Source organism: Macaca fascicularis, chromosome 3, assembly GCF_037993035.2.
Source record: "Macaca fascicularis isolate 582-1 chromosome 3, T2T-MFA8v1.1".
In the NCBI taxonomy this organism is placed as follows: Eukaryota; Metazoa; Chordata; class Mammalia; order Primates; family Cercopithecidae; genus Macaca; species Macaca fascicularis.
In genome coordinates, this window is record NC_088377.1 from 5,892,366 (window position 1) to 5,918,693 (window position 26,328).

A 26,328-nucleotide genomic window follows, 5' to 3' on the forward strand; every position below is an offset into this window, starting at 1 on the left:
TCTACAGAGCCAGAGGACAGTTGTTCTCAGGCAGGTTCAGTGACACTTCATCAGGGCCAGAATTCTTCCTGCCACATCTGATCTGGGTTTTGTGTCCCTATGTCCTTCTGATGCAGAGGACACTGTCATTGTCACTGCCATTAGGAGCCCCATGCACCTGTCCACCTGCCCCACACAGAGGCTGGCTTAGCTGCAGTCGTCCCTGCCTGCATCACAGCTCTGCATGCGTTTTCAAGCCCCCACTCTTACTTTTGTTTATTCATTCATTAATGTGTCATTTCTTTTCACCCCCATCTCCCACTCCTATTCCCCTCTTTTCCAGTGGCAATCAGGTTGATATATTTAATGCATATCTCTTAATTTTAAGGTAATTTTAAAAGAAGGCATCTCCAGTTTTCTGTGCACTTGTTCACATTGTTATGTGAAGGATAAAGAGCTTGGGTTCTTGACTCAGCCCAGCTTGGGTTCCAGTCCGAGTTCTGCTGTAGTCTGGGTGGCCTTGGCCTTACGACACAATCTCTCTGCATCTCTGTTTCATCATCTGTAAAATGGAGCTGAGACTAGTAACCTACGTGGCTTAATTGTTTCATGGATTAAATTAGTTAATATGGTGAGGTGCTTAGAAGAGGGTCTGGTAGGTGGTCATCCCTCCATAAGGGTTGGCAACAAGTACTGTTGGTTCATCTTTACATGCAGGTTATCTTCACCTTCCCCACCATATTTTAGAGAAAGAGACACTGGCGAGTTTAGCTGATTAATGTTTGTCCTGAAAACCAGTCCCCTAATTCTCTCTCTCCAGCTGACATGCTTCAGGGAAGGGCCACAGTGGTTAGAAGGAGACAGCGGTCATGTCGCCGCAGTTAGAGCTCAGTAAGGAGAGAGAGGTTGAAAGGTCAGTAAAACAGAGGAAGTTTCATATTAAGAACTACTAACCACAATAAAATAATAACTACAAGACATAAGGAAATGCAATAGGGTACCCTGGGGCTGGGGTCCCCAACCCCCTGGGCATAGACCAGCACCAGTCTGTGGCCTGTTAGGAGCTGGGCTGCACAGGGGAGGTGAGTTGCAGGTGAGCAAGCGAAGCCTCATCTGTATTTACAGCTGCTGTCTATCATTTGCATTACTGCCAGAGCTCTGCTTCCTGTCAGATCAGCGGCCTTAGAGTCTCATAGGAGTGTGAACCCTATTGTGAACTGCGCATGAGAGGGATCTGGGTTGCAGGCTCCTTACGAGAATCTAAGGCCTGATGATCTGTTACAGTCTCCCATCACCCCCAGATGGGACCATCTCCTTGCAGGAAAACAAGCTCAGGGCTCCCACTGGTTCTACATGATGGTGAGTTGTGTGACTATTTCGTTTTATATTACAATGTACGTCACAATTACAATAAATATTTTGTCATATATTACAATGTATTTTTATTTAATAAAAATAAAGTGCACAATAAATGTAAGGTGCTTGAACCATCCTGAAACCATCTCCCCAACTCTGGGTCCGTGGAAAAACTGCCTTCCACAAAACTGGTCTTTGGTACCAAAAAGGCTGGGGACCACTGCCCTAGGGCTCAGGGAGATGCACAAGGAAGGAGGGGCTCAGAACGGCTCCAGACCTTCTGGAAAGAGTGCGGTCAGTCAGGGGAGGCAGGAGGTCCAGGACAGGGCTAGTCTGGAGCCACTGGGACACCTTCGTGAGCACAGGCCCTGCGGTGTTGGGGTTAGAGTACAGGGGGCTGCGCAGGTGCTTGGTTTCCCTGTCGAGAGCGCTGAGGCCAGGTTGTCACCAGGCTGAGATATGAGAGCCACTGTGGTCCTCACACCTATGTCCAGCTGGAAATGACAGAAGGCCTTGTTCTCCTGCGTGTCCCTCCAGCGCCCTCTACTGGGAAAGCTTCGCCTCGCACTTACTTTGAAGGAGAGAAATACTGAGAGCAATTCCGTGGCTGATCACAGAGCATGTTCAGAAGGATGCGGGCATTGTCGAAAGACAGTACATGGAGACTGACACTCAAGTCCACTGCACACTCCGTCTCGTTACAGAAAGTATTGCCAAGGAAGTCACTGAAGAAATCACCCATCTGGGCCTGGTGCGGTGGCTCACTCCTGCAATCCTAGCACTTTGGGAGGCCGAGGCCGGCGAATCACGAGGTCAAGAGATAGAGACCATCCTGGCCAACATGGTGAAACCCCCTCTCTACTAAAAATACAAAAATTAGCTGGGGATGGTGGCGCATGCCTGTGATCCTAGCTACTTGGGAGGCTGAGGCAGGAGAATCGCTTGAACCCATGAGGTTGCTGTGAGGTGAGATTGTACCACTGCACTCCAGCCTGGGGACAGAGTGAGACTCTGTCTCAAAAAAAAAGAAAAAAAAATTCAAGAAATCATCCATCTGCTTTGGATACATGGCCCTTTGGGAAAATTACCTGACCAATATTCACTGAGCACCTACTACGTGCATTGTTCCATGTGCTGGGGGGTGAGTGATAAAGATGGGCAGGTAACTTGAGCTCATGAGGCTCATATTCTGGGAGCAGAAGTTAGATAAATAATCAAATATACAAAAATATCGGGAAATGATCAGGACACTGTACTGCATATAACAGAATGCGGGGCGGGGAAGGGGGAGGAGGGGGGTAGAGAGCCTGGGCTGGCTGTGAGGTGCCCTCTGAGGGACGACCTTGAACCTGAAGCTGAGCGTCAGGACGGGACTGGCTGTGTGAAGACCTGGAGAAGGGACTTTGCAAGAGCAGGAGCTTGGCCTGAAATTCTAAAATGCATCCCTACAATTCCAAACATTTTAAATCTATCAACTCTTCCTACCTTATAGATAAGAAAATTATATGTATGAGTTGATGATTGAATCCATTATAAATGCATCCAATATATTTATATTTTATTATGATATGCATTTTTTTTAAACTGCATGAACTGTGGTGCTCTATTTCCTTAGGGATTCTTAGATTTTTCCAGGTGAAAATTCATTTGTGCCTCAAGTGCCAGGCCTGCTCATCTATCAAAATTCCAGAGCAAGAAGTGGAGTACACGCTTTAGTCCACATCCTTTCTACCCCCGTGCTCCTCACAGATAAATGCTTACCCATCATTTAATTTCTTTTTTTTTTTTTTTTTCCTTTTTTGAGATAGGGTCTCACCCTGTCGCCCAGACTGGAGTGCAGTGGTGTGATCATAGCTCACTGCAGCCTCAACTTCCTGGGCTCAGGTGATTCTCTCACCTCAGCCTCCCGAGTAGCTGGGACCACAGGCATGCACCACCATGCCCAACTAATTTTTATATTTTTTAGTAGAGACGGGGTTTCGCCATGTTGCCCAGGTTGGTTTGGAACTCCTGGACTTAAGTGATCCTCCCGCCTTGGCCTCCCAAAGTGCTGGGATTACAGGAGTGAGCCACTGCGCCCAGCCCTTCATTGAGTTTCTCTATCACCTTCATTTTCTGCCTTCCTGTGGAGACCTCAGTCCTGGAGGTAACCCATGTGCCTTTTGCTCCACTGCCAAAAGTCTCTATTAAGGTAGTTTTGTCCTGAGAAAAGCCCTGTGATTTAAAGCTCTGTCTCTTCTTCCCTGTCAAGTCTCTAATCAATTACCACTTCTCAGACAGCCGTCACGGGGAAAGCTGGAGCTGATGGGCTGTTCTGCACTCTCCACCTATTAGTGGAGAATAGACTTTCATGTGTTACTTAATTCCCAGAGTATCAGGAAACAAAGGGTAATTTTTGCTTGTTTGTTTTTACTGTGATGCTCTTGGCATTAGCCACAGGTAGATGGAATGGAGACGTGTGAGTCAGTGCTGGGGACTTACTCTTCCATGAGTGCTCAAGGATGGTGTGAAATAGGGCAGAACAATCCCATTTTCTTCTCCTTGTGTGTGTGTGATCCACTTATCTCATTTAATTCATTTTTTTGCTTTCTTTGGACTTTCTTGTTGACACAAACATAAATGGGAATGGATAAATGGATAAACAAATGTATTCTACACAATGGAATATTACTCAGCCATGAAAAGGGAGATGTCCTGACACAGGGCATAACATGGATGAACCTTGAAGACAGTATGCTCTGTGAAATGTGCCAGAAGGGAAAGGACGAATGCTAAATGAGTCCACTTCTATGAGGTCCCTAGAGCAGTCTGATTTATAAAGACAAAAAGTAGAATGGTGGCTTCCAGAGGCTGCGGAGGAGGAACGTGAAGAGTTAGTGTTTAATGAGGACAGCGTTCAGTTTGGGAAGGTGCAAAGTTCTGGAGGTGAAAGATGATGATGGTTGATATAACAAAGTGAATGGACTCAATGCTACTGAACTGTGCACTTGAAAATGGTTAAGATGGTAAATTTTATGTTATGTATATTTTACAACCTTAAAGACCAGATAGGAAGGACGTGTCCTGAGGCTTTGAGGTCTGGATGCCAGTTTCATTAGAAAGAAGAAGGCAGGAGGAACATGTGTATATATCCCCTAAGGCTGACACTCCATTAGTGTGACCTCAAGGCTCTCTGGGGGCACCATTTCTATCAGGGTGACTTCTGGCCAGTGCTGTTTTGTTTCCTGACGTGGTCTGAGCATGGAGTACCTTCTCTGCTGGGAAAAGGCTGTGGCTTTGAAAGTCCTCCCAGCCAGAAGTTTTGCAGAGCTGAGGAGCTAGGCATTGGAAAGGGAAGGAACTACAGGCAGGAGACAAATGCCACAGGAGCCTCACACTGGTCACGTGGTTTATTGTTGTTGAGAACAAACCCCACCCCAGTGAGTGGAGCATGCACAGGGTACTTCCCTCTTTATTCAAACATCTGAAGAACCTTTTGCAAGCATAGATGGCAGCTTCTGACAGGTTGGAGTTCTCACTGAATGTGACTCCCTACTCAGATTTGGCTAAGTCCTGAGCACATTGCAACACGCCTTCCCTCAAAAGCCTCCCCTGGCTTTCCATCATTCTCCAGAATGTAGGTAAGGAGAGGGCTATTCCCTGTGATTGCTTCCCTCTCTGACATGTATAAAACACATATTTACCAATTAGCAAGCTATAAACGAGTGGCCACCTCTCAAGTGTCTGATTGATTGACACCATTTCAAAGATTAGGTTTCATTAGGTCATTGATTACCATTATATCTGGTATGATAGATTAATTTCATATTCATTCTATACAGACATTTGTTTATTCAGAAATCTGTGTGCTCCTAGAGGGTGGAAAGTAACCAAGATTTGGAATCCTAGAACGTCTGGAAGGAGGAGGAGCCAGAAGTAAAAAATTCTTAATGTTGGTTGGCATGATGCTCTGGTGTTTGAAGAAGTCCAACAAAGGTAAAAATGTCAAGAATAACTCTGGCCTCACATTAAAAATAACAGTTGCATACACCTCAACATGCTGTGTGTGCGCTTTAGAAAATCAGGCGCCAAACTAGTGCATTTCATTAGTTATAATTCACTCTGATTTGAGAGCATATGTACTTGGAATGAGCAACTGTGCTACTATAATTTGTCTATAGGGCATCACGCATCCTTTCTACCTGCTCTTCTTTGTTTTAATAGAATTTATAAAATGAAACAATCCTGAAACCATAGCTCTTCCTTCCAGTGCATTCTTGTCAGGCTTGGAGCCAGCCCTTGGTTTGGTCAGTTAGACTGTTGGGTGCACCTGCCACAGAGGCTTCATCAGTGGCTGATGACTCAGGGATGCCAGCCTGCATCATGCTGCTGGCTGCGGAGGGTGCCTGCACTTGGGTCCAGGTTCTGGGGCAGCATTCAGAGGGTCTAGCCAGTGGCAGGGTTTAGTTGTGGCTGCAGTGGAGCCTCCCCCAACTACCTTTTTTTGAGACAAAGTCTTGCTCTGTGGCCTAGGCTGGAGTGCAGTGGCAGGATCTCGCTCACTGCAACCTCCACCTTCAGGCATGTGCCACCACGCCTGGTCAATTTTTGTATTTTTAGTAGAGACTAAGTTTTGCCATGTTGGCCAGGCTGGTCTTGAACTCCTGGCCTCAAGTGATCCGCCTGCCTCAGCCTCCTAAAGTGCTGGGACCACAAGAGTGATCCACTGCACCCAGCTGGAACCTCGCTCTTTCACCAGAGCAGCTGGTGGTGTGATGTGGGGTCTTGTTCCTGGCTGAATGCCCTCCCAGCATGTTTCTCTAGTCTAGTGGGAACGACATAATGCCCTAATGCATTTATTCTTCTGCTTAAACTAGCCAAGAGTTTTCTGCTGTGTGCAAATGATTCCTAACTAATCCAATTTTGTGCATGAGGTATATATTTGAGAGATATTAAAAAGTTGACTGGGAAAATGCATGCCAAATTCACAACAGAGGCAGCTCTGGAGGAGGAGAGAGCAAAAGAAAGGAGTTAAAGATGGGTAAGAAATGGACTTCACCATCCTGGCTGACACAGTGAAACCCTGTCTCTACTAAAAATACAAAAAAGAAAAAAAAAAAATTAGCCAGGCATGCTGGCAGGCACTGGTAGTCCCCGCTACTCAGAAGGCTGAAGCAGGAGAACAGCGTGAACCAATGCAGGGCTGCCCAGTATGGCTGTGAGGTTTCACGCTACACATGTGGAATTAGAGTTCACATGTGGTAGACTGTGCAAAGCACCCACTGGCAAGTATTCACTATCCACTCTCCTCCCACCACCCTCAAGCATGTCTTGTGCCTTCCTTGTTCTATGCTTTAGTTATTATCATATTGCTTATTGTTTTGTTGTTTTGGGATATGTTTTAATTTACAGAGGAAAAGTGTAATACAGGAAATTCCTCTATACCTTCTTACCTAGAATTAAACATTTATTATATTTAATATCTATACTATTTGTTTTTTGTTGTTGTTGTTGTTTTTCTTTTTTTTTTTTTTTTTTTTGAGATGGAGTCTCACTCTTTTTGCCTAGGCTAGAGTGCAGTGGTGAGATCTTGGCTCACTGCAACCTCCGTTTCCCGGGTTGAAGCAATTATCCTGCCTCAGCCTCCTGAGTAGCTGGAATAACAGGCGTGCGCCGCTACACCCAGCTAATTTTTGAATATTTAGTACAGATGGGGTTTCACCATGTTGGCCGGGCTGGTCTCAAACTCCTGACCTCAAATGATCCACTGGCCTTGCTCTCCCAAAGTGTTGGGATTACAGGCGTGAGCCACTGCACCTGGCATGTTTTGGATTTCTAATAGAGTGAATAAAATACTACAGATAGAGCGGAAGTTCATTTCTTTTTCTTTTTTCTTTCTTCTTCTTCTTTTTTTTTTTTTTTTTTTTAACCAAGTCTCACTCTGTCGCCCAGGCTGGAGTGCAGTTGTGCCGTCTCAGCTCTGTTGCCCAGGCTGGAGTGCAGTTGTGCCGTCTCAGCTCTGTTGCCCAGGCTGGAGTGCAGTGGCGCGATCTCAGCTCACTGCAACCTCCGCCTTCTGGGTTCAAGCGATTCTCCTGCCTCAGCCTCCCGAGTAGCTGGGACTACAGGTGCATGCCACCACACCTGGCTAATTTTTGTATTTTTAGTAGAGACAGGGTTTCACCATGTTGGCCAGGATGGTCTCGATCTCTTGACCTCATGATCTACCCCCCCCTCGGCCTCCCAAAGTACTGGAATTATAGGCGTGAGCCACCACGCCTGGCCTAAAGGTATATTTTTAGATAATTAATCAGACATCTGCATGCAGGATGAATTGGTGAGGAGGAAGTGGAAGCTATGACAGTAGTTAGGGTGATGGGGGGACAGCCTGGGGAGCCACACTACCCTTACTGGTAATTAGGAGACTTGGGGGTCTTGTTTTATTCTGTTGCCAACAAGCAACAGTGGCATTGCTGGTCAAACAAGAAGGCGGTGTCCCAGCCAGTAGCCCACTTTCGCTCTCTCTCTGCAGAGGCCCTTGGGTCACCCCCACAGGTTTGGTAGCTGCTTCCACAATGTCACCTGCTGCGTAAATGTCTGCTCTCAACAGCGTGAGCTGGGCTACCTCCTACATGCCAGTGTCTGCCATCTCTCAGGACACAAAGCCTTTATTTGAAGCCTCCTTGTGATGACTCAAATTCCAGTGTTGAAAGCACAAACATCCTTGACAGTGAGGCCCCAAGTTAGTGTGAGATGCTACTTTCCCATTTCACCAACGAGAAAATTGCATCCAAAAAGCACAGTGCTCCGGAGAGGACACATCTCGGGGTAATAATGAAACTGGCCAAGAAATGCAAAAGTGCTGTCTCTGGCGAACGGCTTGGAAATCACGTGGTGTCTATACAAGGAGTGTCTTTCTCCTGGCAGCTCACCCTGAATCAACCCCCTGATTAGGCCGGTCTTGCAAGTTCACATGGAGGGCTCCCTGCTTGCTGTGCCCCCAGCCATTACAATGCCAGTGCTGTGACCAACTCCTGCATTAGACAGAGTGGATCTTATCTGGGTCTGACAGAAACGCCAAGCACTGCCGGCAGCCACCAAGAGCTGGGGGTGGATTCTTCCCTAGAGCCACCAGAAGGAACTCACCCTGCTGACGCCTTGGTCTCAGACTGCTGCCTCCTGAAATGCGAGAGAATCCAGTTCCATTGTCTTAAGGCCCCCAGTTTGTGGGATTTTTCCTTTTTCTGCAGCAGCCACAGGAACCTAATGCAAGCAGGATGCGGAATTCCCACGTGATTTTATGACACAGTCTAACTCCTCAAAGCAAATTTGTACTTAAGGCATTTGCATTGAGGATCGGAAGTAATTGTTTTATTCTCTAGCTATGGAGGTTTCTCCACAGCATTGTGGAAATCCCTGTGCCCCCCAAAAAGGGGATTCAGAATGCTCCCTAGGGCTCATTGCTCTGGGCTTCCCACTGCCTCACGATGCCCTCCCCACACACACCTGTCCACCAACCTCTCAGGAGCCAAGTTCCTAATGTGCAAACAAGCACACCCCATCTTCAGTCTCTCTGCTTGACTCTTAACTGAAACCTGCTTCCACTGTGAGGCCAAGCTTCCTGCAGCCTTCTCACAAAGTGCTTCTCAGGAGGTGCTTTGTTCTGCATTCTTGGACCACAGGGCACTGAGGCAAGGTCCCACCATGCCTGTTCTCACTAGCAACCCATTCTCTCATTCCTCGATTTGTAGGAGGTGCATGCTTTCCTGCTTTGTATCTTTCATTGCCTCTCCTGGTTGTCCTCCACGTTTTACCTGGTCATACCCCTCATCATGGAAATCCTTGGCACCTGGTACATGGTTTCCCTCTGTACCCCCAAGCTTGGCACCCAATGGCCCTCAATTAATGCCCCATTTTTCTTCTTTCTTTCTTTCTCTTTCTTTCTTTTTTCTTGCTCCCCTTCCTTCCTTCCTTCCTTCCTTCCTTCCTTCCTTCCTTCCTTCCTTCCTTCCTTCCTTCCTTCCTTTCTTTCTTTTTTTCTTTCTTCCCTTCCCTTCCCTTTCTTTTCTTTTCTTTCTTTTTTTCAGAATCTCACTCTGTCACCCAGGCTGGAGTGCACCCAGGCATAATCTAGGCTCACCGCAACCTCTGCCTCCCAGGTTCAAGTGATTCTTGTGCCTCAGCCTCCTAAGTGGCTGGGACTACAGGCATGCACCACCACACCCAGCCATTTTTTTGTATTTTTAGTAGAGATGTAGTTTTGCCATGTTGGCCAGTCTGGTCTTGAACTCCTGACCTCAGGTGGTCTGCCTGCCTCAACCTCCCAAAATGCTGGGATTGCAGGCATGAGCCACCATGCCTGGCAAATGCCCTATTTTCTAACCTACTCCTTCCCAAATGATTTTCTTCTCATTCTCCTTTAATTTTTCACTCTCAGAGCTTGTTCTTCCCCAGAACCATCGATTCCCCATGTTTTACATCCAGTCTTGGGGATCATTGTTTCCACCCATGGCTTCCACTTCTCCACCCACTCTTCCCCCGCTGTCTGTCCTTGGGATTCCACTTTGCCCTGCCATGAAACAGCTGCTAACTCTGGTGCATCCCTGTTGGCCCTTACCTTCCCTAGAGCCTTTCCCGTCACGCACCACACTCCCCCTAAAATGGGCTTGTCCCAGGGGCTCGGTGCTCACATCTGCTCAGTGCTCCTGCTACACCTCTGCTGCTCCCACTCCACGTGTCTGTCACTTCATCATCCTGCCCCTGGATGCTGACCCTCAGAGCTCCTTGGGTGCGGTCCAAGGACTTCTTTGCAACTTGCACACACTCTTGAACCATCTAAGGCACATCTGCCATTTCAATTATATCCTGTTCTGATAACCTCCCAAACTATGTTTATACCCTAGATCTTTCTCTTGAACTATGGGTCAAATGAGCCACCCTTGTCCATGAGACGACTACATTTGGTTGTCCCATGGATTTCTGACTCAAATGTGTTCAAAATGAAAATCAGTTCTCTGCTCCCTCAACATGTCTTTCCTCCTAGAATTTCTGTCTCGGGGAATAGGGCAACATCAACCAAGTTTCCTAAACCAGAAACCTGGGTGTTTTACTCGACTTCTCGGTTTTCCCCACATTGCACATCCAGGCTTTCACCTTGTTGTGCTGTTTCTAGAAGTGTCTCTTGCAGGCGTCCAGGTCTCTACATTCCCACAGCAACCCTCTCCTACTGTGATGGGCCTGGGTCACTGCTCTCAGATGGTGCTCCAGACAGGAACCTTCCCAATGCACCCTCTGCACTGCAGCCAGAGCAGCCTTCCAAAATGCAAATGTGATCCTGCCTCCCTTTGCTTAAACCCTCCAAAAGTTCCCCACACTCTCATTCCGTCCTCATAGGGTACGCTGGGACCTTCCTTTCTGGTGCCACTCTTGCCTCGAACTCAGCCCTGTCCTGGCAGACTGCTTGAATGCAGTTTATGGGTGTGGTGCTCCACCCTGTTCTCATTCTCCTTCTCTCCCTCCCCTTGTTGTCTCTTACTGCAAAGCTAAGCCGATGTTCTTAGATTTTTCCATGCCTGGAAACCCAGCTCTCCCTCTGCCCTTATCCTTTGTTGACAAACTCACTCTGATCATCCATCTGTCTGGACAGACTTCCTCCTAGGAAGTGGCCCCTGACCCCACACATAATCAGCTCCCTACTTCCTTCCTTGGAACACGTGAACGCTGCCTGGCCAATGCCTTGTGATTTGTCGGACTGCCCTCTAATCTGTTAGCTCCTGGAGGGCACAGCCCTGTTTTGTTCACTGCTCTAATCCAGGTAACTAGAACATCACAGGTGTTCAGTAAGTATTTATTCAGTGAATAAACAAATGGGAGTTTGTAAGAGTTAAATGAGATATTGCACATGGCCCATAGCTGGCTCATTCAAAACAAATAGACGAGATCGTTACTATTAACAGCAAGGATGCTCAGCCCACAGCATAAGGTCAGCACCTCCCGGGCTACTGCATCCAGGGGGTACAGGAAGGTTGCTGGCTGGCAGGACAATTCCAAAGTGTCTGAGAGTTCCGCTGCTCTTAGAAAAGATAGTTGGGGACATCAATAGCTCAGTTGCCCTAAAGAAATAGTTCAAGTTGTAGCTGAATGAAGTTTCCTGTCCCTCATGGGAAATGTCACGTTGCTTTAGATCAAAGCGTGCACCAGGCCCTGCTCAGGGAGACATACGTGCTGGGAGGGGCTACCGTCTTCAGAGAAGATGCATCCTGGGCCCAGGGAATGACCTATGTTTTCACCTTGAGTTGATGCTGTGGCCTGTGGGAGGTGGGGCAGTTGTGGCCATATAGCTCCAGAGAACGAGGAGGATGAAGGTTGAAATTCACTTTGGGGAACTATAAAACACATCAAAGCATTTTTAGGATCTTGTTTAAAGATGCCCCACAATTCTCTTTGGTTGAGGTATAGATAGCACTCTTTTTGGTCTTAGATTTCTTACACTTTCTCCCTTTCACTTTCCTCATTTGTAAAGTGGGGGAAGTTGAGGGTCATCTCAGAAGGATGCTCCAAAGATGAAAAGGTTGTTTCGGTTGTTACTTAAAAGCCATCATTTGTATCCTGGTTTTAGAGAAATATTTTCCTTCCCTCGTCTTTGCTCACTCTCCCTTTTTCCTTTTAGCCCCTCCTACCTTCTTTTATTTGTTTTTATGTTCATTTTGCTTCATTCTTTCACTCTAATATAAACAAATTTTAAATTATTTTGAAAGTTATTTTGAAGTCATTTAAGTTATTAGATACATAATTTAAAAATTAAATTCAGATAAATAACGTTAAATACATAATTGTTCTCACAAATTCAAGCCGATTCACATTTAAGCCAAATGAGACCTTTCTCCCATCAAATTCTAAATCATTTTTTCTCTGAGCTCCAGCTTTCCTCAGGGACCTTCACTTCCCCACTGCCATAGCCCCTTGTCTCTCTCTCTCCTCTTCCTCCTCCCTCCTATCCACCTATGTATCTGTCTTGACAATTCCTTTTGTTAATTTAGTCATATTCACAAGCCTCTCCCTACGTCATTTCATCCACATCCTTTTGATACCATTGCATTGTGGTTCATGGCACAAAGGCAGGCTATTGCCATTGTTAGTGTTGCTGTCAGCCGTTACAGTCATAGCTGACATGCATTGCCTCGCCCGTCCTGCCATCCTGTCTGTGTGCACGTGTGCTGCCCTTTCCAGGACAGAAACGCCGTTGCTCTGACAAAGAGTGTGCACGTGCAACGTGGTGGAACTGACACACTCTTCCCCCCCTCAAATGTTGGTGTCTGTTTACGCTTCCACCAAGAGCCTGCAAAAATGACAATTTCCTCACAGCATCAGCAACACAAATGTTCTCAATCTTTAAATTTTATGTCAATCTTGCGGGCAAAAATGCCATCTTTGTTACTGCTTTAATCATGTATTTCTTTGCTTTTTAAGCCATGCAAATATTTTGCCTCCAGCCTGCCATTTGTCAACTTGGTTAAGTTGGAATTCTATTTCCCCAAAGCCATCCTCGTATGATATGAATGAGGCAAAGAGGCGCTGGCCTGAGATGTGGGAGGTGGCAGGAAGCAGCAGTCGCTGCTCTCTGAAGACCGTGTCTCTGAGACGGGAGGGCACACGTGGTGCGATCGCTGTGGGGCCTCACTCTTCTCCTCGCCTTGTCCGGCATCCCCAGCTCTGGCCTGGCCGAGCAACACAGCCCTGCTCTGAGACTTCCTGTGGCAGCCCGGCGGTGCTGGGGGTGCATGGCTGCTCAGACGGGTTGGTAGGGGCTCCCCTGACCCTCCACCTCTCTCCTCTCCCTCCTCTGCCCCCTACCCAGCTTCCCTCCAGCTAAATCCCACAATAAATTCCTGATCCCCAAACACACACGAGCAGCTCTGCCTAAACCCATCTTCTAAGTCTGTTCGTAGGTCTTCCGCAAGTCGAATTTTGCTTTTGTTTGTTTTTTCTTTTTCTTTCTTTCTTTTCTTTTCTTTCTTTCTTTTTTTTTTTGAGACGGAGTCTTACTCTATTGTCCAACTGGAGTGCAGTGGCGCGACCTTGGTTTACTGCAACCTCCACCCCCAGGGTCCCAGCAATTCTCCTGCCTCAGCCTCCTGAGTAGCTGGGATTATAGGCACCTGCCACCATGCCCAGCTAATTTTTTTCGTATTTTTGGTAGGATGGGGTTTCGTCATGTTGGCCAGGCTGGTCTCGAACTCCTGACCTCAGGTGATTCGTCCACCTCAGCCTCCCAAAGGGCTGGGATTGCAGGCGTGAGCCACTGTGCCTGGCTGAATTTTGCATTTTTAAGTGCTCGGTTTTTCCACTTTCCTTATGACTTCTGGCATGTGTCTGGCTTCAGAAGACCTTCTGGGCTCTAAGATTGCGAAAACAAGGTATCTTCCTATTTTTTCTAGTACTTTCATTGTCAAGCAAGTGACATCTGTTGCCTGTTATCAGGAGCAGAAGTCCAAGCACCCTGTCCCCTGCATCTTGATACTGAAGTAGCCAAGGAAAGCACATGCCGGCAGGCACGAGCTGGAGCAGTGCCTCACTCACTTGGAGAAGGGATCGGGGAGGTCGGCTTCAGTGGTGGTTCCCCCAGGCCAGGAGTCCCTCCTGGAAGCTGAGGCAGTGAATGCACCTCTCTGTGTCGCAGGGGCAGTACTCCTCTCTCCCCTCCTTGCAGGGCACAGACTAAATATACGGAGTAGGGAGTGTTGTTTAGGTAGTGCAGCGACACACACACTCATGCAGAACAAAGCCGCACGCCTGGTGCTCAAAACAGGGAAAGATAGTCCCACACAAGGTAGCAAGTCCAGCCCAGCCTTCCAGGAGCCTTTACCTTGGGATAAGGAAGCATTCCAGGCGCAAGGCCCATTCTGAGGCCACCAAGCGGGGCTGAGATACTGCATGCTCAGGGCTGCCTTTCTCAACATTCATAATTTGTGAAAATCTGTGAATCTTTAGTGCAGGTAGTATCTTGTCTGTGAAGTGAGGTAGAGGATTGACTGTACCTTCCCTGCAGGAGTGGCCGTTATCCCAACACCACTCAGTGAATAGCCTGCACTTTCTCTGATGATGTGCCTTGCAGCTTTGGTTCACACGCAGCCCTGCCTCTCACTATGCAATTCTCTCATTGCTTAGCTGTCTCATCTTGGGCCTTGGTCTTTGCATCTGTGGATTGGGGGTTGTTACTGGACCTAGTTCATAGAGGACTGGGAATTAAATGAGCTGATTCATGGAAAACACCTACTACACAGTAGGTTCTCATTAAAAGATGCCTTCCCTTAAGTTCTCAGGTAAAGGGCATCTCTTCTTCTTCTTTTTTTTTTTTTTAAGGTGGAGTCTTGCTCTGTTGCCCAGGCTGAAGTGCAGTGGTGTGATCTCGGCTCACTGCAACCTCTGCCTCCCAGGTTCAAGTAATTCTCCTGCCTCAGCCTCCCGAGTAGCTGAGATTACAGGTACATGCTACCGCATCCAGTTAATTTTTGTATTTTTAGTAGAGACGGGGTTTTACCATGTTGGCCAGGCTGGTCTTGGACTCCTGACCTTGTGATCCACCTACCTTGGCTTCCCAAAGTGCTGGGATTATCTCTTCCTATCACTGTGGTTCTGAAGTCTTCCCAAGGAGGAATATATTTCTCACCAATTCTTGAGAACTTCTTTTATGTCTCCCAAGAGAGCCTGTGGTTTCCTTCACATGCCTTGCATATTATCATCCACGTTCTTCTTTTTTTTTAAATGTGTGAGATCTTGGGTATTAAAAGTATCTTTAATTAATTCAGAACCTGTAAAAAATTAGTCGGTTATCTTTTCTGAGCATTGACACCATATACTATGGTTTAGCAAGTTTTCCCTTTCTCTCTCTTTTAGGACAGTCACAGGTTGTTCTTTATGTACTTTACACATGTGATTGCTGTTGTGTGTGGCCACTTCAGTTAGTCACCTTTTCCAAGTAGTAATTCCTTAAATATATATCTTTATCTTTGTATATCAACTGTATCATCCTCCTGCACTGAACTCCGCCATTCATTTCTTATACTTATTAAGTGGATTGACTTGGATTCTTTAGGTAGCTTTTATATGGAAACAACTATACTTTTCCTTCTTTTGTTTCAATATTTAAATATTTTATTCATCCCCCTGTTTTATGGCATTGATGTAGACCTTGGGAATTTCTGCTTTCATGAAATTCTGCACCTCTAATGTCCAACATGTGACACACCGGCCAAATGTGGCTTCTGAGAACCTGAAATGTGGCCAGTGCCCCTGGGGGATTGGATTTTTAAATTTTATTTAATGTCAATTAAAATTAAAATCTCCTCCTGAATTTCGCTATGTTTATCCTATGTTTCTGTGTCATGCAGATCGTGTACATTTGGATCCCACAACCATACGATACACAGGCATGAGTTTTGATTTCTCTGAGGACCAGAGAGCACTGGCTCAATGCCACTTCCTCACTGCTCTTCAGGAGCAGTGGACAGAGAACTTCTCATCCCATTTTCCCTGGCAGAGTGGCTCTCGAGGGTTCCAGTGCTGCATAGGAATCTCAATTCCAGTTCCCTGCCCTGCACTGTCACTGGGTGCACCTCTTGTCCCAGCTCAGGTTTAGTTCCTGTGCTTCAGTTCCGAACTGGGACCCGTGTCCAATGCTCTCATTGGCTATTGTAGTATCAGCATAGAATTCCCTCTTCATTTCTACCATCTGGTGATTTCTCCTTATTTTGAGGTTGCTATGTATTTAAAACAAAAAAGAAATAATTTTTGTTCTCTTTTATCGAGTATTTCCCTTTCTTTCTTTTTTATTTTTGTATAGCATATAGTGGAACTACACCACAGTCCTCCATATTGCCAGAAAGGATTGTGCCTTTATCATTCTTAATGCTATGTATATATGTATCATACTTGTTAGACTTTCATCTATTTTACCGTTGTTTGCAAAGAACTGGCTCTTGATTTTATTTATGAATCTGCTAACTTTTGAGGTGTTTCTATTTTTTTAACTTTTTTCCAATTATCTTCATTCTTTTCTAATATTTTCTTTAGGATTACTTTAGTGGCTGACTTCTGTAGACTTCTTTTTTTATTTTTTATTTTTTCCTCATGCTACCTTGCCTAAGAACTTTAGGCTTCTCGAGTTGAATGCTTAGTTCATTAATTTTCAATCTCTATAGTTTTTCAATAAAGCCATAACTATTCCTTGAATTATTAAGTTGCCATACCTCATAGGTGTTGCTATGTAGTGTTCACATGAAATTTCCTCTTTAACGCAGGACCTATTTAGCATACTGCTTTTAAGATTTCCAGTTGGCTATAGTCTTTGGAGGTCTTAATTTTTAGTGTTTTGGCATCATGATCAGAAATCATCCTTCTGGAAAATTTCTACTATTTGGAAAATATTGAGCTTTTCTTGGTAGACAGCTTTTATTTTTGACATTAAGGGGAAAATGATGGAGAAAGGAACAGAAGGTAGACTCAGAAAGGGAATAGTGTATGAAGGAAGAGTTGGAAACCTGGAGGAGACGAGTGTATCTGAGCTTCACCTCCTGGTGGGATTTCACAAACATGGAGAGAGACAACATTGATGTATAAGTCTGTTTTCACGCTGCTGATGAAGATACACTCGAGACTGGGCAATTTACAAAAGAAAGAAGTTTAATAGACTGACAGTTCCACATGGTTGGGAATGCCTCACAATCATGGTGGAAGGCAAGGAGGAGCAAGTCACATCTTGCATGGATGGCGGAAGGCAAAGAGAGAGAACTTGTGCAAGGGAACTCCTCTTTATAAAATCGTGAGATCTCGTGAGACTTATGTGGGAATTCAAGATGAGATTTGGGTTGGGACACAGCCAACCATATCAACAGATAAGAAAATGTCCCCCACAGCTCTGGCATCAGTGCCATTGCAGTAAGTGAGGGAGAACAGAGGACTCAGCTCCTTCACTTCACTCACTTCATTCTGAGCTACGTGTTCCCAGCTCATTTCAGTTTGTCTTAGTGCTGGACACTGTTAATGCCATAGATTACTGCCACATGAGGTGCTGGTGCCTGCTTTTCCCAGGCATGTGTCACTGGGAAAGAGAAACTTAGCCCACTGTATTCCCTGCCTTGTCATAGCAGGAAAGCTAATGAGGAGGGAACTAAGCATTCATTCAACACAAACACATCTTCCAAGCATTGCGTGTGCTCCACTAGGAGTCTCTGTAACTGCTGTGATACTGTACCTGTAACACAAGAGCTAATGGTGCCCTTATTTAGGGCTCCAAGGCTCTGCAGCATTATACAGACAAGAGTAAATCTCAGCATACGTAAGACTTAAAACTGTAAAACTCATAGAAGAAAATATGGGGGAAAGCTTCATGACATTGTCTTTGGTGATAATTTCACAAATATGACACCAAAACTGTGCTCAACAAAAGCAAGCACAGCTAAGTGTGACCACATCAAATTACAAAGCTTCTGCACAGCAAAATAAACAATGAATAGAGTGAAAGGCAACCTACAGAATGGTAGAAAATATTTGCAAACCCCACATATCTGATAAGAGGTTAATTTCCAAAATTTGTAAGGAACTCCTATGACTTGAAAGCAAACTAACAACCCACTTTTTAAAATGAACTAAGGACTTAAATAGACATTTCTCCAAAGAAGACATACAAATGCCCTATGGGTATACACAATGCTCACCATCACTAATCAATGGGTATACACAATGCTCACCATCACTAATCATCAAGAAAACACAAATCAGTCACAATAAGATGCCATCGCATACCTACTAAGATGATTTTATTAAAAAAAAAAAAAAAAGAAGAAGAAAATGAGTGTTGGTGAAGATGTGAAGAAAATTGGAGCTCTTGTAACCTGTTGGTGGGAATGCAAAATGGTGGAGCTGCTACAGAAGATAGAATGGAGGTTCTTTAAAAAATTATAGATAGAACCACCAGCAAATCCAGCAATCTCACTTCTGGGCATTTACTGAAAAGAACTGGAATTATCTTGAAAAGATATTAGCACTCTGCACACACACACACACACACACACACACACACCCGGGAATATTATTCAGCCTTAAAAAAGAAGGAAACTCTTCCCTTATGTGACAATGTGAATGATGAACGAACCTGAAGGACATTATGCTGAGTGAAATAAGCCAGGCACAGAACGACAAACACAGCACAATCTCACTTCTATAAGTTATCGAAAATAGTCAAACTCCTAGAAGAAAAGAATAGTGGTTGCTGGACCCTGGGGGAGGGGGAAGAGGGGAGTTGCTAATCCATGAGTGTAAAATTTCAGTTTGCTACTCGGGAGGCTGAGGCAGGAGAATCACTTGAAACCGGAAGGTGGAGGTTGCAGTGAACTGAGATGGCGCCACTGCACTCCAGCCTGGGCAACAAGAGTGAAGCTCCGTCTCAAACAAACAAACAAACAAACAAACAAACAAACAAAAAGGCCAGGCGTGGTGACTCACACCTGTAATCCCAGCACTTTAGGAGGCCGAGGTGGGCAGATCATGAGGTCAGGAGATCGAGACCATCCTGGCCAACACGGTGAAACCCCATCTCTACTAAAACTACAAAAAATTAGTCCGACGTGGTGGCAGGCACCTGTGGTCCCAGCTACTCGGGAGGCTGAGGCAAGAGAATGGTGTGAACCTGGGAGGTGGAGCTTGCAGTGAGCCAAGATGGCACCACTGCACTCCAGCCTGGGCAACAGAGAGAGACTCTGTCTCAAAAAAAAAAAAAAAAAAAAAAAAGAATTCAGTTAAGCCAGACAAATAAGTTCTAGAGACCTGCTGTAAACATTGTGTCTATAGATAACAATACTATATTGTACACTTAAAAATTTATTAAGAGGGGTAGATCTCGTGTTGCATATTCTACCACAATTAAAAAAAAACGATTAAGTGGGGTGCAGACAGAGAGAGGGGCATGGCATAATAGGAGTCAGGAGAGTGGGGCCAGCCTGGGCCACTGACATATGCATCCATACTGTGGGATCCATATGCATGGGCCATGGGACCTCACGAGGGCCTTGAGCCTCTGTTTTCCCACCTGCAGGGACCTGTCTGTCATAGGGTGGATACTGGAGTCTGTAGCATGGAGAGTGTGGGTACACTCAGCACCCTGCTTGGGACTGAGCACAACATCCAGGCACTAGCTTCCCTCCCCTCCTGCCCCATGGCTCCTTCTGCCTCTTATGGGCTCTGCTGTCCCTCCAGTCCTCCGAACCCAGCCTTCATCAAAGAGTCTGTCAGATCCTCCCCATCCTCTCACCCGCGTCCCCTCTCCATTGTGCTCAGCTCTGCGTTTATGCAGGATGCATGAGTTGGTGTCTATAGGCCTGATATTTCCCTCAGATCCAGGGCCTTACTTCCCTTTTCCTCTGGGGCCTCTTGGTTCCTGTGGTGTGGCACCAGCTTCGTCCTGCTTCCCCAGGAGAGCCCCGACACCACCCTCCCCCAACCCCCTCTTGGTCAGACATTCTCAGCCACTCCCTCCCCACATTTCCTACCTTCAAGCAGCTGTCACAGCTTGCCAAGCCTTGTACTGCAGTTCTGCAGCCCCTCACCTGCTGGGCATCTGGCTGCTCTTTTCCCTTCTCATCCCCTTCCCTATAATTCAGACCCTCATCTCCGTGCACAGAGACCCAAGCAGTCTCCTTTGCATTGATCCCACACCCCCAGTGTCTCCCTCTCCTGTGTGCTATGCCCTGCAATAAGGAGAATCTTTCTGTAGTGCAGCCCTGATGATATCAACTCCTTGCTCATGTATTTTTGGCGGCTCTCCCTTGCCTATTAAAAATGGCCACATTTCACAGGCTTCCACTCAGGGTCCTCTAGATTGGAACCCAATGACAAACCCAGGCTGCTGTTCCATTACTTTCTCCCTGTGTCTGTGTCCAACTGAACAAACTCCTTGTTTTCCCTGACACGTCTCAAGCTGTCTCCAGCCATGCTGTTGTCCTCACTCCTCTGTTAGCTTGGCATGAATGTCCTTTCTCTGACTCTCTCCCTACCACTTATATCCTTTCCTCTATAAATCTCTCTCCAGTTATGCCATGCAGTGGTATCTTGCTCCCAGGTTTTCCAAAGGACTTGCCTTGTACTTCTTAGCAGACAGCAGCGTGTAGAGAAAAGATGTTGGGATCTTCAAAACTCGTCTCAAAAAAAGAAAAAATTAAATTTAAAAAGTATTAAAGTTGATAATCAGCTGACTCTAAAATAGCCATGTTTAATAACCTGGTTTTCCACCACTGTCTTGCTGTGGGAACTTAGAAAAGTTACTTTCCTTCATTCACCTTCTATATTCGTCTACAAAATGTTATTATTTTAAGTGCTGTTGAAAGTATTAAATAAGATAACACATAAGGCACAAGGCACCCAGTATGCTCATTTCTGTCCCTCATAGGGCATTCTTCTTCCTTACTTGACATTATCATTTAGAGACATCTCTGATCTCCCCTAGATGAAAGAATGCATGCAGGTAGCTTAGCCCAGAGGCTGCATGTGTTCAACAAATGCTAAGTGTTTTGGTGCAGATATTGTTATCACTAGAGTGTAGGTTCCCTCACTGTGAAGGCTGGCTGTATTTTCTGTGGTTAAAAAAAGAAAATTAGACATTGTTTGAAAATTATATAAGTTAAGGAAAAGTTATGAATATATCAATGTTTTCAAATTTGAATATTTATACTTCAATTTCTAACTTTACTTTTGCCCAGATCCCTTGAATTTTATTTTCCTATAAAGTCCACAGGGCAGACAAGGAGCTCCAGCTCACCTGCAAGAACTAGCATAGCAGGAAGGCTTGGCTAGGTGACTGTCAAAGATTGAGTATGTAGATTGCTAAAATTACATAGTCACAAGATGGTCACATAGTATTTAAATAGAAATATCAATGTTTGAGGACTCAAAGACATGTCTCCCCAGTATGCCAAACAGTTCTCATTCTTCTAAACTCTCTGATTCCCAAGGGCCAGAAGAGGGAATTCTAAACAAGTAATTGTTTTCTATGAACCTACCTACTATCTCAAGTTCTAAAAAAATGAACACTAAAACTTGGAGATGAAAACTGTTGGTTTTGGATGTGATCCTCCCTTCCGTCCAACCAGTTATCCAGAATCCAGAGTGGCAGCTCAAACTCACCTTTGAGGTTGAGGTAGGCAGGAGGTATTAGTCTGTTCACACATTGCTATAAAAAATACCCAAGACTGGGTAATTTATAAAGAAAAGAGGTTTAATTGACGCATGGTTCTGCAGGCTGTACAGGAAGCATGATGCTGGCATCTGCTGGCTTCTGGTGAGGCCTCAGGAAACTTACAATCATGGTAGAAGGTGAAGTGGGAGCCAGCACTTCATATGGTCAGAGCAAGAGGAAGGGAGAGTGAAGAGGAGGTGCCACACACTTTTAAAGGACCAGATCTCGTGAGAACTTACTATCACAAGGATAGTACAATGTGGGGATGGTGCAAAACTATTCATGAAGGATCAACCTCCATGATACAATCACCTCTCACCAGGCCCCACCTCCAGCATTGGGGATCACAATTCAACATGAGCTTTGGTGGGGACACAGATCCAAACCGTATCACAGATGATGGCTCTCCAAACATGTATCTATCCTAATCCCCAGACAGCAGGAAAATGTTATCTTGCATGGTAAAGGAAAATTTAGGTTGCAGATAGAATTAAGTTTGCTAATCAGCCGACCTTGAAATAGGGAGAGTAGCCTGGACTACTTGGGTGAGTCAAGTGCAATTGTAAGGGGTTTTAGAGTGAAAAAGAGAGAGTCAGAGTCAGGGAAGGAGATGTGATAACTGGCACAAGGCCAGAGTGATGGCGATTGCTGCCTTTGAAGACGGAGGAAGGGGTCACCATCCAAGGAATACAGGTGACTTCTAGAAGCTGGAAAAGGCAGGAATCATTTTCCCATAGAGCCTCCAGAAGGAACCAGCCCTGCTGACACCCTGATTTTAGTTCATGAAAACTGATTTCAAACTCTTCGTCTCTAGGAACTGTAAGATAATAAATGTGTCATTTTAAGCCATTCAATTTGTGGTCATTTGTTACAGAAGCCATGTAAAACTAAGACAGAATTTGACGCCAGGAATGAAGTGTAGATGTAAAAAACTATACATAGTTTTTAAAACTATAAAGGGCTTTGAAATTGGCAATGGAGGCCGGGCGTGGTGGCTCACACCTGTAATCTCAGCGCTTAGGGAGGCCGAGGCGGGTGAATCATCTGAGGTCGGGAGTTTGAGACCAGCCTGACCAACATGGAGAAACCCTGTCTCTACTAAAAATACAAAATTTGCTGGGCGTGGTGGCACATGCCTCTAATCCCAGCTACTTGGGAGGCTAAGGCAGGAGAATTGCTTGAACCTGGGAGGTGGAGGTTGCGGTGACCTGAGATCTCACCACTGCACTCCAGCCTGGGTAACAAGAGTGAAACTCTATCTCAAAAAAAAAAAAAAAAAAAAAAAAAAAAGGAAGAAAAAAGAAATTGGCAATGGGCAGAGGTTGAAAAAACTTTGAGGAGCATGACAGACTGCTCATGTAAATCTGGTTGTAAAAGACTCTGCCCATGAGGGCTCAGAAAAGAGTAAGAACACGACAGGAAAAAACATAAATTGCCTTAGAGAACGCCCAAATCATCATGAATAGACTTGATAGAAATATGGATGTTATAGGTGCTGCAGGTGAGGGCTTAGAAAGAAATGAGGAACTTGTTATTGGAACCTGGAGGAAAGCAGACCCTTGTTATATTGTGGGCGAAAGCTTGGTGGAATTGTGTCCTGAAGTTGTGTGGAAAGCAGACTTGTAAGGAACAAACTGGATATTGAGCAGAGGAAATTTATAAGCAAAGTTTTGAGAAGGTGCAGCCTAGTTTCTTCTAGCTGCTTATAGTAAAATGCAAGAGGAATAAGATATACTGAGGGAATAAATGTTAAATTAAATAAACAAGACTTGATTTTAAAAATAACCTATCCATATTGCAAAAAAATGCTAAAATTAAGAGATCCACTGTCAGGAAAGCCTGCTGTAGAGAAAAAGCTGAGGGCATGGTTGTACACCCTTTTCCTAATAGCTCTGAAAAAAATCAAAAGTTAGAGTATTCAGTTACACAACCATCTCGTGGAAGAGATTAAGGGTGTGGCTCACGGATTCCCTAAGTCAAACCAGAGAATACCTAGGAAGCTTGGGAGCATTGCACCACAGCCATCTCTGCAAATGCCAAAATTAGAGACAGGAATACCTGGAATAAACCTATGGAGGAGCTCTTGTCTGATGGAATGAATCCCCGTGACATACACAGGAGACCTATAAGCTTCCTGAGAATTTTATACAGCAGAAACGCTGACAGTTTGGATTACAAGGGAGAGACGGTATGAAACAAAAGAGGGTTGTTGGTTCTGCAGCAGTCTCCTGGCAAGGAGCACACTAGCTGCAAGCATATGCTTCTTTTTGTGAAAAACTCAGAGGGCAGAGCTACAAGCCCAGAGGATGGAGCCTTGATTCCTGAGGGCCTAGCCTCAAGCTCAGGGGGTGGAGTTAAGAGCCAGAAAGAATTATCCTCAGGCATTAATACCTAATGCAGTTTGCACAGATGGACCTTAAAATTGCTTGGTATGTGTGACTCATTTTTTTTCTATTTTCTCCTTTTTTGAACTGAATGTATATAACTGGTATCCTACGTTTGTACCCCCATTGTATTTTGGGAGCAGATGCCCTATTTTCTACTTGAACAGACCTACAGATGGAGAGGAATTTTGCCCCTGGACAGATTTTACCCAGAGCCTCACCCACATCTGATTTAGATGATAAAATGTAAGACTTTTGAGGGAATGAGATTTAGATAAAATTTTAGACTTTGAGCTGCTTTTGTAATGCATTGAGACATTTGGGGATGTCGAGATGGGGGAAATGTATTGTGCATTGTTATCTACAAATAGACAAGGTTGGGACAGAATTGTTATGGTGAAAAATGAGGCTGTGCGCTGCTATATTATGGGATGTGGTAAATCCCAGGCAAAGAGTTCAAAATTCACTCTGCACAAAGTACAGTGTAGTAGTGGAAATGGGTGGGACACCTCAAAGCCAACTGAATTTCGGAATAAACAGCACTGTGTAGCCAGGCCTTGGTTCCCACCTTAGAAAACAATACTCAGTATCAAAAAGGAAGTGGCTGGACCGTTGATCTCAAACTCTTGAAATATTTGTATTTTTGTCCAGCTTCTCCTCTGTCCACAACAGATGCTCTGGTCCAAGAGTTTTCAATGTCTCCTAGAAAATAAGCAAGAATTCTTTGATTTTGGCTCTGGAGAATAGACGATCGTGTGATTTTGATAATGACTATTAGGTTAGGATCCAGAAGACAGCGGGTGGCTGTGGACTTTAGTCTCCCCAAATGCACACTCCAGGATTGGGGCTTCTGGTGCATCTTGCTGATGTTTTATCATTTCATGAATGGTGTTTTCTGCAAACTTTCCTATCATGGCTTTCCGAGGTGTTGTCCTAACCTGTTCCCAGGACTATAGCCAAATGTGTGCCTAATGAAAACACCTGGATTAATAAGGTGAATGGAAGTCCTCATTCCCCAAGACGCCTTTGCTCTGCTCCCCACCCTTTACCACCTTGTTTCCTCCTGGCTTGCAGTCACCCCCACCAGGCTTATGACTCTCACTACTAGCTTTGGTCCAATCTCTCTTTCTGACCTACATGACCTGTGAATCTCCACCTGGAGACTGGAGGATGAACTTCACATTTAAGATGCCAAACCTGCACTCTTTATCTTACCCTCAAGCCTGCTCTTCCTTTATCCTCGATTCCTTAATTAATGATGTCTCCACTCACAGAAGCTCCCAAGTCAGAACCTCAGAGTTCTACCTCTATTTCCTCTTACATGCATTTAAAAAAATCGGCTCCCAAGAATGGCTCATCTCGCTCTTAAATATCTGTCCGTTTTGACCTCCTTTCTCATTGCCACTGCCTTATTGATGTCTCTGTAATTTATTGTCTAGAGAACTGCTGTAGACACGTGGCTGCTGGGTGAGTGTCCATCAGTTGGTCTGTGCCAGGATCCTCCATCCATGCCTTGCAGCTGCTCCTTCCTATCCACTGCTATTCCTGGTTCCAATGGAGGTGATCAGTCGCCCCCTCCTCTGGCCATGTGGATGGCCTGTAACCCACTGGGATAGTGAGGGTAGTTCCCTGGCACTTGTGGTATTTATGTGGATGAGTGGGCAGCTTCTTGTTGAGTGACGGGGCTTGTGATGGGAGTCCACGGAATGGGATCAAGCGGGTGGGAGATGGTAAGGAAACAAATTGGAACCAACACACAGGGAGAAACAGAGGCCAGAGAGCTCAGAGCAATTGTCACGCATGGACTCCCAGGTCCTAGTATCTCTGTGTGTTCTTATTCCTGCTTTCTGTATGAGTGGATACGGTCACCATTTCCCTACCATGGCTTAAGTTGTGCTTTGGGCTTTTCTCCATTTCTGAACTCCTCTCATTCCCTATGACCAGGGGAGAAAGTTCAGGCTTGTTGGCATGGCAAAGACCTCTGACTTCCCCTTTGCTCTCTTGTCCTTCCACACCACCTCCTTATACTTTATATTCCAGGAAGAAAAACAAGCATGTGATTGTTTTCTGAACGTATCTGCACATTTGGAAATACTTCCTCCCCGGCCGATGGGGCCCCTTCCTGCACACCACCCCTGCCAGCTGCTGGGGAGCTCCAGGCCCTTTCTTCTCTTGGAAAATTGTTTGTTTGTTTGTTTTCCTTCAAATCCCAGGCCAGCTATCTTCTTTAGGAAGCTCCCATTGACCAGCCCCTCCCCTGCAATCTGTCAGATACAATTAATTATTCATACTCAGTGTAATCTCAGTGACATGCGCTTCCTTCTTTTTTGTAGTTTTGACACTGTGGGATCTCTTATTGGCTCAGCTGCCTGATTTCCTTATGAGAATGGGACTTGTGACGGA